This window comes from Eublepharis macularius, chromosome 12 (genome assembly GCF_028583425.1).
Source record: "Eublepharis macularius isolate TG4126 chromosome 12, MPM_Emac_v1.0, whole genome shotgun sequence".
NCBI classification, from domain to species: Eukaryota; Metazoa; Chordata; class Lepidosauria; order Squamata; family Eublepharidae; genus Eublepharis; species Eublepharis macularius.
The window spans coordinates 11,576,099-11,589,065 of record NC_072801.1 but is presented as its reverse complement, the minus strand read 5'-3'; the positions used below and the strand labels follow the sequence as shown (position 1 = coordinate 11,589,065).

Below are 12,967 nucleotides of genomic sequence, written 5' to 3'. Positions count from 1 at the left end.
TGTAGTTTTGAGAGATGTGTGTGTGAGAGAGAGAAAGCATTGATTTTATTGTGTTTCTGCTGATTGGCATTTTTGTGATCTGCCCTGAGTCTTTGGAGAAAAATGGGCTGTATAAAATAAATATTTTATTTAATAAGTAGCCTGTAGGATTTCAACATGTGGCTATTTTTAGTGCAGAAGTCCCATAACAAGAATGATTGAAGCCTGACACTTTTCTGGAAGTCTTGAAGTATTATGAAGTCACACCAGTGAATATTTTTTTTCCTCCTGTGTGTTTGACAGTTACTTACAAGATCAGCTTCTTGATTCACAAGATCTTCCATGTATCCATTTCAGTTGGCTCCATACAGAGTAATATTAATAAGTTGTTGTGAGTTACTTTAGTGCAAATATATGGGGCTGCCTGTTAACACTACAACACTTATTTCTTCGCTGCACTTACTGTATTATTTTTTTCCTAAGCCAACCTGAAGAGTAGGAGATGCCAAGCGTCCATCTTTTCAGCTGACAGGACTCGGCTGACAGCCTACCAGATTGGAGCAAAGTTTCATTTAGTAATGATTGGGTCTGCAGGGGAGATGTGTCAGTGCAAACTGCATTGGGAGAGTGTGGGAGAGATTTCCTTTCTTTAAAATTACTGTCTTTCACCAAGGGCTTTTTGCAGGGCACGTGGATTCAGTACAGAAGAGCAGCTGCCCTACAGGGAATGAAAGGGGGTTAACTTTGAAACGGGCTAAATGGGGATTAGGCCATTCCATTACCTTTTGGTATTTTTGATCCCTGCTTGGGGTGCTGCTTTCAGAACTGCTTTTCAGTGGGGAAAGCCTTTCCTGTTCAGTTGGATGCTGGTTTGTGTCTGGAAGATAAAAGTTGTTTGTGAACTGGAATGCTTGAGGTTCAGTGTTTGATGCTGGCCCTGTTTAAGGCATTACTTCAGAAAACGTGCCTTTCCTATCTGGTTGACTCACGCTGCTTCTAACCTTGCTTCAGAACTTGGTGTCACATGAGAAATCCTCCTCCCCAAGTCCTGTCTGCTTGTTGCTGGCCATCTTAAGTAGATTAAGAGCTGCCATCTGAGCACCAGAAGGCAAGTTACTCCCAACGGATGGCTGGTTTCGTAGAAGCCTATTTATTAGCATGTCCTAGAGTGATTAACGTTAGCAGCAGTTTGTGCTGAAACATTTTGGTGCTTCCTTCTGAAACATGAAACCCCTCTTTAATAAGTGGCCAAAAGTTCATGGCCGTTTGTGGAATTTTGAAACATTTTACCATCTTTCGGTCATTGAATGTTGCTGAGAGGGTAGTCGTAAATGAATTTCTTCCCATTACCACTTCCAAGAAATTCAGTGAAGCAGTAGAAATAGATGATATCATCTTCTGGCACAATATCACAGGAGCCCTGTCAAGCTTCTGCAGCGGGGGTCTGCAAAGTACATCAAAATTCAGAGCAAGAAATGGAGAGAACCTGTAGAAGAAAGCCCCTTCGCATTAAAAGAATTATACAGTTTAACATTACAGGTATCTGACATGTTGATTTCTGTCAGAGTGGCAAGACTCTGATCTGGAGAACCAGGTTTGATTCCTCACTCCTCTGCTTGAAGCCTGCTGGGTGACCTTGGGTCTGTCACAGCTCTTTCAGAGCTCTCTCAGCCCCATTCCATCTCACAGGGTGATTGTTGTGGGGATAATAATAACACAGTTTGTAAACTGCTCTGAGTATGGCATTAAGTTGTCCTGAAGGGACATGTATTATAATTGATACATGTTTTTGCAGCCCAAGCATTGGTTGTTGCGAGACCTTGATTAGGTAATGGCGTGCGTGCGCGTGCACGCTCTCTCTCTCTCTCTCTCTCTCTCTCTCTCTCTCTCACACACACACACACACACACACACACACACACCATAAATATACACTGGAACACCCTATGCTATTGCTGCCTTATATATCTCTGCATGGTTCACACTTGGATTACTGGCAGCTGTTCACCTTGCTCTTTTTACTTCCTGTAAATCATCTCTCAGAAACCCTTTAATCCCATCAAAGATTTTCTTGTCCATTCCCTTTACACTGGCTAGTCTGGCGTCTTACCTACCCCTCTAATAACGTTTACCTTGAAGATTTCATTTTCTAAAGAGTTGGTGCTACACTGAACCACATTTGGCTCTAGAGCCATTAGTTGCAGACTGCAGTTTCAAGGGTGTGTTGAATTCTGAGTGCCTTTCAGCAGTAGGTAACATCTGGAGTTTGTTGTATCTTTTTTTAACAAAAAAATTTTTAAAGGTGCCTTGGCAAAAAGACATCTGGCATTTTTTTCAAACTGTTACTTCTTATTCCTGCAACCCACTTCTAATTTCTGAACTCGTGGTGGAGAAAAGCTCTTGAACGATTAAATAAATATACAGTTTTCAGAGCACAGGATGGTGTGAAATGAACCCTGCAGACCGCAAGTTTGCAGCAAGTGCCTTCAGACATCTTCTGTTTGATTGTAAAAAATAAACTTATTTTGAGAATGTCAGAGGGTGTTTTTACTATTATGTTTCTTTGAAGTCAAATATTTTGGAAGGGATAAATGTAAAAGTAATCATCAAAACTCTATACATGGCAATACAGTTGTTTTAGAACCAGAACAAAGGAGAGAGGCTGGGTTAGTAATCAGCTTCCCACTTTGGTAATTTTGTTGTTGTTGTTGCTATGGTATAATGTACATATTGGTATATGCAGATGGTGGCAGTGGTTAGAGTGTATGCTAAAGAGTACAGTTTATTAGAGGGAACAATGGAAAGCAAGCTGTGCTGCAGTGCATTTAAAGTTGCAAGTAGACTATGAGGAATCTGATACACATGAAATTTTTTCTCATTTTAAGGTGCTGCATCTTTTCAGAAATGGTGCCATTCTCCTCCATTCTCTGCTAAGATTTTAATTTATTGCTTTACTTCATTTATACCCTGCCTTTTCCCCCAGTGGGGACCCAAAGTGGCTTATATCATTCTCCTCTCCTCCATTCCATCTCAAAACAACCCTGTAAGGTAGGTTAGGAGGAGAGCATTTGACTGGCCCAAGATCACCCTTGACAGAGTGGGGATTTGAACCCAGGTCTCCCAAATCCCAGTCCACCACACTAACCATTACACAATACTAGCTTATACTGGGCCTCTAAAAATGTATGTTTGCTGCAGAAAACGGTCACTTTGCCTTTCATCTTTTCCCCCATTAATTGAATGGCTTGCTGACCGTGGGGGTCAGTTAGAGTGGGAGAGCTTTATGGGTTCATCTATATTCTAAACGGGGGCCGTTTTCACACTGCTTACCAGCCACAGAACATCGCGCTGAGCTCCTGAAATGACAGCATCTTCCTGGTGCGATTTCGCGCGAGTGGCGTGATTTTGCGTGAGAACTTCGCGGATTTCTCCGCGAAATCGAGTCAGGAAGATGCTGCCGTTCCGGGAGCTCAGCGCGATGTAAGCAGTGTGAAAACGGCCAGTATCTGAATTTTGGAATCCTGGGCTGTTTGCAGTGTCAATCTGAATTGTGATGTATCATTCTATAGACAGCAAGGTTCCATGGTGGAACACCTACTTGGCATACAGAAGGCCACAGGTTCAGTCCCTGGCATCTCCAATTAAAAGATCTTGGGTAGCAGGTATCAGAAGGAGCCTCTCTCTTCTACCTGAAACTCTGAAGAATTGCTGCCTAGAAGTGCAGATAGTCCTGAGTCTGGTCAACTCCTTATTAAACTCCAAGGCCACTTTGTATGTGCATTTATGGTCAAATGCTGCTGTTTGCTTAAAGAAAGCACATAGAGAGCCAGTTCAGTGTCATGGTAGAGTGCAGGACTCTAATCTGGAGAACTGGGTTTGATTCCCCACTCCTCCGCTTGAAGCCAGCTGGGTGACCTTAGGTCAGTCACAGCTTCTAGCTCTCTCAGCCCCACCTGCCTCACAGGGGATTTTGTTGTGGGGATAATAATAGCATACTTTGTAAACTGCTCTGAGTGGGTGTTAAGTCATCTTGAAGGGCGGTATATAAATTGAATGTTATTATTAATATTATTATTAGAGTAAGCTCAGAGAATTCCTCAGTGGGGAATGCTTCAGATCTATGGACTTTGGTCTTCAGCAGATGTGTTGGATTGTTTTTATTGTGAAGTAACAGAGATTCATCCACGGTCTTCCTGTGCAGTCCCACATGGGACTGCGCACGCGCAGGCCTGCCGATACCGGAGATTTTTATAGCTCAAAGCCACCAGGGGGCGCTCTCGCCTTCCACCGCGCATGCGCGGCCATTTTCCCGCCTAAATGGACTATAGAAGGCGGAGCGCCCCACACATACCCTCAGTTTCCTTTTCGCCGCCGATAGATGAGGTTTTTAGCTCTTCTACTCGTTCGCGATGTCGGATACTGCTTTGTTCAAACGATGCGTCTCCTGTAATCGAAAGATGACCAGGTCAGACGGCCATTCTAATTGCCTTTATTGCCTCGGGGAAACCCATAATACCCAGGCCTGTAAACATTGCCGTGCCTTTACTTCGAAGGCCAGGGCTGAGAGGGCGGACCGTTTGCACGCCTCGCTGTGGCAACGTGCTATGTCTGTTGTGGACCCTCCGGCGAAGGCACCTCCATCTGCTGCGCCCGGATCCACTCCTCGGCCGGCCGAAACCGTGAGCTCGAGGACCCCTCGCGCCTTACCTTCCCCGAGTCATTCGGAGTCGAGACCGAGAGATTGCTCGTCCTCCTCGGTTCGGAGCGCGTCGGAACCAGCACCATCGGTTCCGAAGCTCCCTCGGAGCCGACCGCCCTCGACTTCATCTGCTGCGCCAGCCTTGGATCGAGCTGCGTCTCGGAGCTGGACACCTTCGGTGTCAAGACCGACGCCTCCACCGTCTCAGGGTGCAGTCGCTTCGGAGACAGCGGGAGAACCATCCGCTCCGTCCGACTCTGACAAGAAGAAGAAGAAGAGAAAACATTCTTCCAAAAGGGACAAGGCGGTTCTGGAGCAGTTACTCTCCTCTCCGCTACCGACCCCTTCGGGTGCGCTCGGTTCCGACCCACCGGAAAAGAGGCGCAAGGATCCCGACCCGGTTCCTGTCTTGACCTCTTCCCAGGAGGACCCGGTTCCGGTAGAGAAACCCCCGACCCCTACGGGACGCCCGCGATCGACCTCCCATGAATCCGGGTCCATCAGATTGGGTCGGAGTTATCGGAGTGGATCGGGCCGTAGATACAGCCCGTACCCGACTCGGAGCCGATCGAGGGAGCGATACAGCAGTGAGGGCCGGGCGGCCTCATACTACATGGGGGATAGTCCGCTCCGATCGGACCGCTCTTTTCGAAGGGACTCGATGTCTCCTTCCTTTCGGATCCGATCCTATGGCGACTCGCATGGAACACCACACCTTTCTGAGGTTGATTACCATCGGAACCGACCAAGGAGTTATGAGTCCCCTCCTTCGGATTCACCTGATGCTGAGCTTGGCCCAGCGGAAGAACCTTCGCCGACGGACGACTTCAGGGCCTATAATGAATTGCTTCAGCGAATGGCTAAAGCACTGGATTTGGAAACGACCTCTACGGAGTCGAAATTTACTGATAAGATCTACCAGCATATCTACTCAGGTTCCACTCCTTCCGTAGCCTTTCCGCTGATCGATGGTTTTGTTGAGTTGTGGAAGAAGCTCAATGTTAAGCCTGCTTCTATCCCCGCCACTAACCGAAAAGTGGAAGGCCTTTATCGTACAAAGGACGAAAACCATCCGTTCTTGGCTGTCCATCCACCTCCTTCCTCCTTAGTCACTGAGGAGATGCAGGCAAGAGGCAAACAAGGTTCCATGTCGGCTCCTACTGACAAGGACAGTAGAAAGATTGATACTCTAGGGAGGAAATTGTACACCTCTGCTGCTTTTGCCATCAAAGTGGCTAACTATGCGGCTATGATGTCGGCTTACCAGCTCTTCCTGTGGAAGAAAGTGGCTGCTTTCCTTCCCAAACTCCCTGAAGACCAGCGGACCCTCCTGCGTGTCATCCAAGAGGAGGCCACCCGCCTCTCGAGGCACCAGATTAATACGAGCAGGAGTTTGTCCGATACGTCTGCACGTTCCTTGCTCTCTGCAGTGGTTTTGCGGCGATTTGCGTGGCTCCGCACGACTGCTCTCCCGCCTGAGACGAGGAACAAAGTAGAGGACTTACCTTTTGAAGGGACGCTCCTTTTTTCTGAGAAGACAGATGAATACCTGTCGAAAAAGAGAACGGATCGTCTCACAGCACGGTCCTATGGTGTTCCGCACCATGCTCCTCAGCATCCCGCCAGACCTTACGTTAGATCTTCTCAGCGGGGCAGATCATATCGGTACCAGCCTTATCAGGGGTATTTGTATCAGTCTCAGAGGAGTTACCAGAGCCCTCAACAATCCTTTTCCAGGCGCAGACAAGGTCACCGTCCCAAGCCTGGTTCTCAGCATCAACAGGCTAAGGACGCCCCCCACGCCCAGAAGCAATTCTGAAAATTACAGGGACCTGAGCCTATGTTTGGGTTCAGGCTACATGCTTACTGGAGGGAGTGGCTGTCCATCGGTTCCGATGTTTGGGTTTCTGATATTGTTCAGTATGTTATAAAGTTGAGTTTGTGAGTTTACCTTACCTGAGTCTCCCTGTCTTTTCTTCCGGACCTCCTCATACGGAGATCTTAACTGAATTGGCCACCCTGATTCAGAAGGGTGCAATTGAAGAGGTGCCCTGTGATCCTGCCCCCTTCGGTTTTTACTCTAACCTGTTTCTGGTGGAAAAGAAAGATGGTGGTCTTCGACCCATTTTAGACCTACGGGCCCTTAATAAACTGATAAAAATTCGAAAATTTAAAATGGTCACTTTGCAAATGGTTCTGACCCTTTTACCTAGACACTCCTGGTTTGCTGTCCTTGATTTGAAGGACGCTTATTTCCATATCTCCATTTTTCCCGAACACAAGAAGTATTTACGTTTTACTTATGATGGTAAAATTTACCAGTACCGGGTTTTACCCTTTGGTTTAGCTACTGCTCCTAGGGTCTTTACGAAATGTATAGCTGTGGTGGTGGCCCATCTGAGGTTACAGGGCTGTCGAATCTTCCCGTACCTGGATGATTGGCTCCTGGTTGGAAGTTCTGCTGATGACGTGTTTACCCAAGTATCCCTGACTTTAGATTTATGTCTTAGGTTAGGTCTTTTCGTTAATCAGAAAAAGTCAAAATTGACCCCAGTACGGTCTGTACAATTTATAGGAGTAGTCTTGGATGGGATCAAGAATGCTGGCTTCCTGCCCTCAGACAGGGCGGCCAGGATTAAGGGCATGGTCCTTCGGCTGCAGCGCTGCCGTTTTCAATCAGCTCATTTTATCCAGACTCTCTTGGGTTGTTTGGCCTCTACTACGGCTGTGGTTCCGTTCGCCAGGCTGTTCATGCGGCCATTACAAATGTGGTTTAATGCCAGTTTTTCTCCCAACTCTGATTCCCAGAACAAACGTTTATCAGTCCCTCGACGGGTGGTGGCCTCGTTAGAATGGTGGTTGGCAGATGCGAATCTATTTAAGGGTGTGGAGTTTGGCTATCGTCAAACTCACTTGTCCGTAACCACTGATGCTTCCCTGTTGGGTTGGGGAGCTCACTGTGAGGGTGCTTATGCTCACGGCACATGGTCTCAGGCCGAACGCTCGGAACATATTAATCTCCTTGAGCTTAGGGCTATTTCAAATGCACTGATCTCCTTTTCAGATACCGTGCGCAACAAATCAGTGCAAGTGTTGACGGACAACACGACTGCAATGTTTTATGTCAACAAACAGGGTGGCACGGCATCGGCGACCCTTTGTACCGAGGCGATGAAGCTGTGGACTTGGGCCATACAGAACTCGGTTTGGCTGAGAGCGGTACACATCCCGGGGGTGGAGAATCTCCAAGCAGATCAGCTGAGCAGACTACACCGGGATGTTCACGAATGGTCTCTTCGGGACAAGTACCTCGTTCCGATCTTCTCGATGTGGGGTTTCCCGGAACTGGACCTCTTTGCCACACTGGACAATCGCAAGGCCCATCGCTATTGCTCCAGGGGGGGTCTAGGCCCCGGGTCCGATGGGGATGCATTTCAAGTCGAGTGGTCGGGTCCTCTGTGTTATGCATTTCCCCCATTCCCCCTGTTGGCCAGGGTTCTGAGCAAAATCCAAGGGGAGGGGGCGACGGTCATACTGATAGCCCCTTTTTGGCCGAGACAACCTTGGTTTCACACTCTCCTTCGATTGCAGTCGCAGTCGATCAGATTGCCACTCGTTCCAGACCTTCTGTCCTGGCACGGGGTTTTGCATCACGACATTCAACGACTCAAACTGACAGCGTGGCTGATAATTCACAATCGGGGTTTTCTGAAGCTGTAGCTCATGTTTTATTGAATGCTAGACGCCTTTCCACGAGACAGTCCTATGCGTTCAAATGGGAACGCTTTTCTGGGTGGTGCCGCAGCCGGAATTTGGACCCTTTCTCTTCCTCTTTGCCTGAGGTTTTGGAATTCCTTTGGGAGATTAAATTAGGGGGTTTGGCCAATAGTTCTGTTAAAGTATATTTGGCAGCAATTTCGGCATTCCATCCTCCTATAGACAGGAAATCAGTCTTCTCCCACTACACTTCGAAATTGTTTCTCCGGGGACTGAATAATTTGTACCCCCCTGTTCGGGCTATTGTCCCTCAGTGGTCTTTACCGCTAGTCTTGACTAGATTGATGTCTAAACCTTTTGAACCTCTAGCTACCTGTCCTTTACGCTACCTTACTTTGAAGGTGGCTTTCTTGGTGGCGATCACTTCAGCCAGAAGGGTGGGGGAATTGGCTGCGCTTTCGTCAGAACCCCCCTATTTGAAGTTTCATGCGGACAAGGTGGTCTTACGGACTAAAGTTGACTTTTTACCTAAGGTGGTGTCTCAGTTTCATTTGTCTCAGGACATTGCCTTACCTGTTTTTTTCCCGATGCAGTCTTCTGATGCGGAGAGGACCCTCCATTCGTTGGACGTGCGCAGGGCTCTTCTCTTTTACTTGGATCGTACCAAGCCTTTTCGTTTGGATTCTAATTTGTTTGTCTGTTTTGCAGGACAAAAGAGGGGAAAGAAAGCGACATCTCAGTCTATTGCGAGATGGGTTGTTCAAACAGTTTTAACATGTTATGATTCTGCTCATTTACCTTGTCCTTTGGAGGTGCATGCCCATTCCACTAGGTCCTTGGCGTCATCTGCGGCTCTGCTGAGAGGTGTTCCTCTGCATGACATCTGTAGAGCGGCGACGTGGGCTTCAGCGGATACCTTTATCAAGCATTATGCGCTGGACGTCCTGGACCGGAAGGAGACTGCAGTGGGCACCGCAGTGTTGCATTCTATTTTTGGGTGACTTTACTGTGGCACCTCCACCCAGGTATTAAGCTTTATAATCTCCCATGTGGGACTGCACAGGAAGACCGTGGATGAAAAACAGGTTTCGCTTACCGTAACTGTTGTTCATCTAGGTCTTCCGTGCAGGCACACATGCCCTCCCTCCTTCCCCGCTGTATGGTAAAATTGAGAGTAGTACGGCGGCGAAAGGGGAACTGAGGGTATGTGTGGGGCGCTCCGCCTTCTATAGTCCATTTAGGCGGGAAAATGGCCGCGCATGCGCGGTGGAAGGCGAGAGCGCCCCCTGGTGGCTTTGAGCTATAAAAATCTCCGGTATCGGCAGGCCTGCGCGTGCGCAGTCCCATGTGTGCCTGCACGGAAGACCTAGATGAACAACAGTTACGGTAAGCGAAACCTGTTTATCCTTCCTCTTTTTTAAAAAAGAAACCCATTCTAATTTTATAGTAGAATTCCTAATACCAGCTCCATTGCTGAGGGGAAGTTATTTTATTGGTAAAAAATCAAATACCTCTGTAAATCTTGTCAGGATTCCAGGAGATGAAAACAATTAAAAATGAAGTCTTCTCTGTTGCACACTTCTGAGACCGATTTGTCTGTGGACTGAAGGGTAGCAGTATTATTGGGTCAGCAGAAGCCCACTTGGGTTCCGTCCCAGGTGCTTTTAAGATGACTTGCTGTTTGGTGGCGTTTGGCAGCTGTTGTGACCTCTCAGATTTCTATCCAAACAGCAGTCAGTTCAAGGGCTCAGAGGAGGTTTTGCTGCATTTAATGTTGATACAGGCTGAATTTGAACACCAGCAACCCGAAGGTATGGCATATGATATTTTCATAGAAATGTACAACAATGCAGGCCTTGACAAATTTTCTTTGGTTCTAGGAAACAGCCCCAAAATTTAGGAGACAAACTCATTTTCTAGCCTTCAGGGTTTGCATTTTAATGACCACAGTTTTTACTACCACAAAACCTAAATTTTAAAATCTTCAGGTTATCTTAATTTTACTTAAGCTATGACAAAACTAAGCAGGGTCAGCCCAGGTTAGCACTTGGATAGGAGACCACCGAGGAAGACTAGAGTTGCTACACAAAGGCAGACAATGGAAAACCACTTCTGTAAAACCACTTCTGTATCTCTTGCTTTGAAAACCTGACAGGGTAGCCACGAGTAGTCTGCAACTTCACAGCACTTTTCACGCAAAGACAAGTATGTTTATCATCACCACAGCAAAAAGATAACTTCTAACCCTAACCTAACTTCTCCGTAGTCTCTCATAATTTCCTTATTGTTTTAAAAAGTTCTGTTTAATTGAATATCAGAGCCAGTCTAGAAGGCAACTGCTTAAGAGATGAAATCTCAAGGTGTCGGGGCTACCTGGCGTCTGGGATTTGTTGAGCCCTGCAGTCGTCTGTGGGTTTGAGGGCTGATGGAAAGCAATAGACTGTGGGTTTGGGGACTGATTGGAGACCACTCGCTCCTTTGGGGGAACAAATTGGGTGCCCATCCGTTTTTTTATTTATAGTCACTTCAAAAGTATTGGTTTATTCAGGAAGTATTACCCTGTCTTTCTCCTTCTCTTTCCCTTCCCCCTTGGATTTGCTTGCCTTGAGTGGTGATAGCCAATGCTGACTCTGTAGTACCATAGCTGCACCATCCCATTTGCTGTGTGATTCCCGGAGAGTATGACGGGTGGTCCCAGGCACATCCAAAACCAAAACTTAACATTTACCAGGCAAAAAGAAAAAAAAATGAACCTCTCACAATGGGTTTCCGCATGCTTTTGGCGAAACAAGTGCTGTACCAGGGCTGTGTTGGATTAGTGGGTTGGAAGAGGCAGACCTCTATCCTAAAAGCACCCCTTCCAGGCCAGCTCTGCTATGGGTAGCATAGAGACTGCTTCATCAAAGCTCCATACAGCTGCAGAGGCTTCTTGCTGCCTCTCCTTCATGCATTTGAACGATTTGTCGCATTTTTTTATCCTACTGTTTGCCCGAGGAGCTTAAGGAAGTATATGTGATACACAACAATCTCGTGACATGAATGAGCTTGAGCCAGTGTCACCCAACTTGTTGCTTGTCTGAGTGGGGGTTTGAACTCAAGGTCTCCCTGATCTTAGTCAGATGCTCTGACCATTCCATATTGTATGCAAGTGGAGATACCAAGGGCTCTGGTTTCTGCCCCTTACTCTGCGATGTGTGTGTCGAGGTTTAAAGAGGCCTTTGTATCTTGGGATGAAGGGCTGCATCCTCTTTTTTGCAATTAAAAAACAAAGTACTGTTCCTAGTCCACAGTCTCACAATTTAATATAACAGGCTGTGTGTGCACATGCACGCCTGCTAAAACTTCTGTTGCTGTTCACAATGGGGAGCTGTGTGCGTTCGTGCGTGTGTGTGTGTGGGGGGGGGTGTTAAAGAGATTCTTTGCTTGTGTCCCAGCTCAAAGGCAATCTAATGCATGGAGCCAGAGCTGCCGGCCCGAATTGAAAACATGACACTGTTAAAAATGAGTTGCCGTCCAGCAGTGTCAAAAGAGAGATGGATTCTCCCATGCGGAAGCGAACAGGAAGAGAAAGTCTCCCGTTGCTGGGATATTCCGATCCAGAATGATGTTGCCACGTCGACATCTTGTGGAGATTTATCATGAACCTAATCACCAGGAACAGAATCCGGGGCCCCAACTATTGAAGAAGACACTGTCAGCTCTGATTATCAAATGGGTCCTCTTCGACAATTTATTTATGTTCTTACAGTGCATTGCATCAGCAGTTATTTGAGAACCAGTCTTCATTAATGAAAGAGAAAGATGGAAATGGGAAATAGTCTTGTTTTGTACCACTCGTCTCCACCATGGTGCCTGCAGACACCTTTCCTGATACCCACCAAGTGTTTTTAGAAATAGGTGGGGGAGGTGAGCTTTTAACCTGCAGGGCTTCTGATTGGCCACAGAAGATCTGATTGGCCGTGCAGTTTGAAAGAATGTGGTGTCACCAGCAGCTGCTGCCACCATTCATTTTATTCTCTCTCTTTCCTCTTCCCTAGTGTATTTTTTAAACTACCCCTCCTCAACCCTGCACTTGGGCTTCCTATGTGTGGTTGACTCTTCCACCTGAAGCAATCATTTTGTGGTTGCACCCACCTCCCTGTGTCAGAATTCCACAGGTGCCTACAGGCTTAAAAAGGTTGGGGACCCCTGTTTTAAACTATAGTTGGTTAACCACCTTCTCAGTTGTAACTTCTGCCCTGGATATAAGAGGGAAAGTCCTTATTTTTTGGAGCCATATTGAGTTAACTCAAAGATCCGAGACTATATAATATTAATTTATTTTTATGCAGTGTTAAAAAAAAACTCCTAAGCACTTTGCATGAGACAAAAGGCAAAACTAGCTTTCACTGGCTGTGTGTTCCCAGTCTCAAAACGGTCATTGTCAGAATGTTCAATTAAAAACTCAAATTTTGCTGTATCGTGTTGACTTGATAGATTTTGCTGCTTAAGTTGTTTAGCTTAAAAATGGATGCCTCCCAGTGAATTAAGGAGTATACAAATCTGCATCTTGGGATTGCAGCTAGGATCTGC

At 46.7% G+C, this 12,967-nt stretch overlaps 1 protein-coding gene across 1 annotated transcript in view; it reads left to right on the top strand.

Moving 5' to 3' along the window:
• Positions 1-12,967, top strand: part of TTYH3 (tweety family member 3) — a 110,253-nt gene that overhangs the window by 37,089 nt on the left and 60,197 nt on the right. The window lies entirely within an intron of this gene.